Raw genomic sequence first — 6,450 nt, 5'->3', positions numbered from 1 at the left:
TGTACAAACGATCCCCTTTTCAGGAGAAAGACAGAAAACATAGAAGATTTGTGCCAGGGTGCTATTCTATGCTAAAATTTAGCAGGTGCTCACCTATTGTTCACTGTCAGAAAAAGGAACAACTGTAGCAAATGAGTTAACATAATGAATTTAATTATGGAATTAAAAAAAAAAATCTGTGGTCAGTATTAGTAATCCACTTTTCTTTTTATTAATTAATTTGCATATTCATGATGGAAACGTAATGCTGCTGACCAGTCTGCTTGAACATAACATTCCCTTAGTACTTTTATCTATTTTTCTATTTTTAATGTTGATGATCTTGATAACTATGTAACATCAGACTCATCAGTAAATTGGCTGAGATATGAAGTGCCCCTGTAGTCTCAGCTTCTGAAACTGAGAACTAGGTCAAGTATTGCAGTGCGTCTGGATGAAATAATAGAGATCAAAAAATTAATGTACATACAAACAATGTTGATATAAGGTTTCTGATTGATAGTCTCTGTTTAACCAGATCACTCCTACACATGTTTGTAAACACAGGCTTCCAGTTAGCTCATGTACTAAATGAACACACTCACTTTAGAAGCACTGAGCCCTGTTCTGATGCCTGTTTCACCAGCTGATGGCCAGGAGGAAGGTGAATGGGGTGTGATCCGGAGTTTTGCGTTGTTCACACAGAGCTTTCAAATGGGGGTCACACCTTTAAATGCCTGGGCTGGGAAAGGTGCAAACCCTGTGTCATGTTCCACTGTAGCTGGTGTGTGCTGCACGAGCAGCAGGTTCAGATGGAGCCCACCAGAATAACACCAAATAATTTCCAGCATCAACAACAAGGTACCGGAAGTGTCTCACCAACAACTCACTGGTTCTCTAAACGGTGAGGATGCCACAAGTACAGCTTCCATGATATATGTGTGCAGGGGAAAGCTGTACTGTACTTGCTAAGCCTAGCCTCAGTGCTGCCGTGATACCTGGCAGAAACTGACCTATAAGGCAGAATGTGTGCCTGGGCTTTGTCTACCTAGACTTCTACATTAATTATATCAACAATAATAACTCACCATTAATACAATATAATAGTAGAAAATTTACCATTCACATAAAAATAGCTGCACTAAATTGGACCAAAGGTCTATTTACCCTCATGCCGTCTCCCTGACTCTGACCTGTGAAAACGCCTAGAGCTGTATAATCATTAGGACACATGCAGCAGATGTAAAGCTCACTAGGAGTTACCCCAGGTTATTCCAGCTGGGAACTGGCCCACTATTGCTAAACAACTCACTGCAGACCTCCATGCTCCCTACATGAAACCTCACTGCCTACTGAGTATGCTGTTTACATCTGGATGAAAACATATAATTTTCATATTGCATATAAAATTCAATAAAAGGCATAGTCCAGAATTAATAGATTTCTGACAGCTATGCAGCCTTTTTCATATGGTTTTTCATGAAACTTCTAACTTTGCTCTCTTTACTTAAAGGGTATGAGGCCTGCTAAATTGACTTTGCCTTTAAGGCAAGAAAGAGCTTTGTGTTGTGCTAAATTTACATGTAAGTATAAGATGTTGAATATAAAACAAGTTTTTTTCAGGTCTCAAATGTCAAATCCCGACTTACAAATAAGCATTACCCTTGGTTTTCCAAAACTCACTGAAGAGATCCAGTGAACACCAATAATCATAATCTCATTCAAGAGGATTTTTGCTACAGGAAAGGGCAGGATAACACCACACACAAAGCTGCTTAGCACATTGCCATAGGCAGAAATGTTACTTAAGTATGCGGACATAAATACTTGCTCAAACAATTCACAGGTAGTGTACTAGATATCATAAGAAGCTGTCACAGCAGTGACATTCATTCTTATGTATGAACATGAATATTTCATGACCAAGCAGATTAAAACTTGTCATAAGTAACTATATGGAGACAGTTACTACTAAAGTCTCCACTGAGTCAAAGCTGTTTTCCACGCTATTTTGGTACAGGATATACAAAATATTTTTTAATTAACCAAATCGACAGATACATAGCATGTTTTCAACTAAACTATCTGACGTGTTTGAGAAAAACTAGTAACTGAGTGGAATTAATATAATGAATTTTTATTGCTAAATATTAAAGTAGCTGCAAACAAATTTGCCAGTGATTCATTCATGCTCAGGAAAACAAGCCGAGTTTGAAAACAAGAAAAAAGTTTACTATTTGTGAAAGCTTCATAAAAGTTAACTCGAGCACCCCAATTCAAACATAGATTTGTCCTCCTCTCACCCCCTGAATCATCTGTTCAATCTGCCCTTTCTCCATCATGCTGTGCTGAACTGATTGCTTCAGTCATATGAGACGGGGATCTGGGAGGCAGAAATGTCTTTGCACAATACTCTGGTCTGCTCCCATTCAGAAACAGTCAAATAAAAATTGCATGAAATGGTCTCAGCCTCCAGGACATAAATAGAGGGAGACTTTATTTCCAGGAGTTTGGTTTACAAATAGAGATCAAAGAAGCAGTATTTGGAAGGAAAAATATGGGTTTTAATCTGATAGTGAAGGGTCTTGATTCAACAAACAGCCTAATGCTCTGTGTGTATTTCATGTCATGCTTACTTTTGAATAACAGGTGAAATTGGAGTTTCTGCACACAACATCAATTGAGGTAGTCCTTTTGAGCGCCTGTGCCATTTTCACTTCCCTCTAAAACAGCTACTTCATGTTGTTGTAAGCTCCTAATAAGACTTTGTTTCTCCACCTTACCTCAGGCAACTCCTACAGCTATTTTGGGCTTAGTTTTACTTCCTGAAAATCACTCAGAAGTGCTTGATTCTTATTTTTCAAGAGAGCTGAAGTAGTGCCAGAAGGGTCTGTCAGAGCACCAGTTTAACTAGATTAATGCAAAGACACCTATGAAAAAAAAACGATCATGCTTGTAAATGTGGGGTTTTTTTTGGTTTTGTTTAGTTTTTTGTTTAAAGTTGATACTTAATATATGAATATATGAAAGAAAATGTTGTTATCCAGTTTGTCATACATACAGATGAAACTCAGTGGCCTTAATAAACCTGTTTTGTCCTACTTAATATATGCTCAAGTTGTATCTGTTTATAACCTATCAGTATAACACACGCATAGGATGGAACACTGTGAAAATGATGAGAGAAAAGGACAAAAGGCTTTGAAGTATTCTGGTAGTTACTTAGCCTTTAGGATTTTTTTATACTTTTGGAGGAAAGAGATGTTGCAGGGGCAAAGCACCAGCATGTCCCCAGCGCTGAGGCTGTTCTGCAGCTGAGTCTCTGGTGGATGTCCGCTGTGGAAAGAAGTTTTGTGGTCCCCATCAGATGTGTTTCTCCTTTGCTCCAGGGACACAGATACATGTGAACAGCCACAGCTCAGGATTTTGAAGTCTGCAGCAGGGAGACTGTCATGGTGTTTGAAAAGAACTTGTTTAATGGCTGGGCAGTAGGCCTTCCAGGTCTGCAAGGAAATTGTGTTTCCCAGGGAGATGCCTTCTTGTCTGGCCCTGCATCCAGCGGAAGGAAGAGCCAGCACTCATAGTAGCTTGGCCTGGGCTCAGCAGCACATCTTGGATGTAGCAGGCAAGAGGTGGGGTCTGGCATGGGTAGTGCTAGAGTCGTCCTGTGGTGCGTTGACGGTGGCTGGAGGTCAGGTGCCCTCCAAAGCTGCTCCATCACTCCCTCTCCTCAACTTGAAGGGACAGAAAATGTAATGAAAGGCTTGTGGGTTGAGATAAGGACAGGGAAAGATCATTTACCCATTGCTATCATGGGCAAAATAGACTCAACTTCGGGAAATTAGTTTAATTTATTACCAATCAAATCAGAGTAGGGTAATGAGAAATACAACCAAATCTTAACACCTTCTTCCTCAGGGGGAGGACTCCTCACACTCTTCCGCTGCTCCAGCGTGGGCTCTCGCTCATAGGAGACAGTTCTCCATGAACTTCTCCAACTTAAGCTACAGCTTGCAGCGAGCTACAGTTCTTCATAAACTCTTGGATTTGGCCAGCGTTGGCTCTATTGACATAGGTGAAACTTCCAGCAGCCTCTCACAGAAGCGACCCCTGCAGCCACCCTGCTATTAAAAACTTGTCAGACCCCCTTACCACCAAAATGTCCCAGCATATTGTGCCATAGGAAGGAGAGTCTGCAGTGAGTCAATATCTTTTTATATCTTACACTTTCTATCAATGTTCTGGAAAAAGAAAAACATAACCTCCTGCTGAAGCTCTACACTGTCTTTTGCATTTTTCTCTTTTAATAGGTTTATTACGGCTACCAAAAAGGTATCATAAATAAATGATATTGGTATCCTGTTGAGAGATTTGCAAGGCCAGAAGCAAGACAAACTATTTACTGCTTCTTTATTTTTCACTTACCTGCAGACAAAATTACTTTTTAGAGTAAATGGAGCTGGAATATGGTACAAGTCTGCTGATATTCTTCAATTTTTCACAAGCCGGAATTCATCTGCTTCCCCCGAGTCAGGATAATAGACATCAGTTCCACAAAAAAAGGTATTTTGGGTATACAAAATCTGTGCTTTCAGAGGGAGTCCCTGAAGAACATGGCAAAAAGCACCTGTAGAACATATTGGGAGGTAGACAGTTCTTGGGGTAAAGGTATAACAGTGTCTCCCAGCATGGATGTCTCTCAGGCCATTCAGCAGCTATCCTATAAGTAAAACAGGAAAAAAGCCCCACCATACCAAATATGGATATCCCCAAAACCCACACATTTCAGGGGGTATATAGCTTGCATTTCTCCTTCATTACTATTGGCATGACAAAGGTCTAGTTATTCATTTCAAGTATCTACCAGGAACTGGAAAAGAGTGGCTATTCTTCCCAGCTGGGTCTTTAATGATTTTATCATTAACTTGGGTTCATTCCTTTTCTTTAAGTATTTTACAGTCTTTAGCTTTATATAATTCCTCCTCAAGTGAATTACAGAAAAGTGGACAACCCATACCAACTGGGGCCTCAGCAACTTGAAAAGTAAAATCACAGTAGCTTCTTTCATGTTGTCTTTATCAAGTCAGCATTTAGGGAGTGAAACAATATTTAGCACATTTTACACTAGTATATTTGAGAATGGAATTGACAACTGCAGAAGCAAGAACCTCCAACCTCCAAGCTACTTCTCTTTGAAGCAAGGTTATTTTTTTATTAGTAGTGTTTTAGCTGATGAATTCCTATTCATGTCACATGTGGGCATTTTATGGTGTTGAGAAAATTTCTAGAGCACAAAAGCAAGTGGATGTGATGGCCTTATTGAGCCTGCTTGTCATTCAGGTAAGAAAAAAAAACCCAGACAAAACAACACAAACGATCATTAATTCAGTAGCTGTTAAACTATGATGACTTTTTCTTTTCTCTTGTAAAATTTAGGAGTAGCTTCTATAACACAGAGGCAAACAAAAATTGTGAGTGTTGAGAACACATGCAGGGCTGGTACTAAGTATTGGATCTCTAATGAAATATTGCAGCTATTGACAAATGTTAGCGAATGTTAGTGGAAAAAGACAGAAATATAATCATAAAAGTTTTTTCCTTCTGCTATTACATTCCATGAAAAACACACTCCTGCTGCATAGCAAATTGCCATCTGGCTGGAGGATTTAATGTTTATAATGATCTGTGCAGCAGCAAGATTGAAAATTCACTATGGAGATTAAATGGTAGTACTAAGCAGCAATTGTTTGAGTGTTAACTTGCTTTTTTTGTCTCACACTGACTCAAATATAGGTAATTTCAATGTACTATGCCAGAAAAACAAAATCAATTATTATTCTTTATATGTCCTATAATTTCCAAAACATAGTGTTAGAATCTCAATGTTATAAAAAACTTATTAGCCTGTAAAAATTTCTTTCTGACTGCCTTTCTCTTCACCACTATAAATAGAAATAAAATACCTTTGGCAAGTATATTTGGCATGGTGCATTTTCTTGTTGAGTTCATCAGCTGGCTGCAAGATACATATTATCATGAAGACATATTACTACTCCCAGTCCACTAACTGAGACTTCTGAATACAGTTTACCAGGGACATGGTTTCTATTCATAGTTTTGTTATTTGGAAAGTTGTTTGATGAAAACAGGTAACAGTTTCTGATATAAATATATTATAGGCCAAGAAGAAAAGAAAAAGCAAAAAACCCCCCCATAAACCAACAAAACAAACCCAAACAACAATAAGAAAAACAACAAAACCAACCAAGGAAAATATAGAGTTCAGAACTGGTGTAAAATTTAAAAGAATCCCATATGCTTTAGAGAATGTGTATTTACAGGCAAAGTGCCGGTAATGGTTTCATTTAAGATGCAGGTACAGGTGGGACTTTAGGAGGCTATGACCAAAGAAAGAAAAGAAGACGTTAATATTTTCCGATGTCTATTCCAGAGTACATGTTGAATGCTTTG

General features: G+C 38.6%; 1 long non-coding RNA gene across 1 annotated transcript; it reads right to left on the bottom strand.

Annotated features, from left to right (window-relative positions):
- Nucleotides 1–2,100: 2,100 nt before the first annotated feature.
- LOC115608553 lies at nucleotides 2,101–5,419 on the bottom strand. The gene is made up of 2 exons (XR_003991585.1): nucleotides 4,405–5,419; nucleotides 2,101–3,713 (listed from the first exon to the last, which is right to left on the bottom strand). It is a non-coding gene; the product is annotated as an uncharacterized LOC115608553 (long non-coding RNA).
- Nucleotides 5,420–6,450: the final 1,031 nt, after the last annotated feature.

This window comes from Strigops habroptila, chromosome 1, assembly GCF_004027225.2.
Source record: "Strigops habroptila isolate Jane chromosome 1, bStrHab1.2.pri, whole genome shotgun sequence".
Taxonomy (NCBI): Eukaryota; Metazoa; Chordata; class Aves; order Psittaciformes; family Psittacidae; genus Strigops; species Strigops habroptila.
This window is presented reverse-complemented; position numbering and strand designations above follow the sequence as displayed.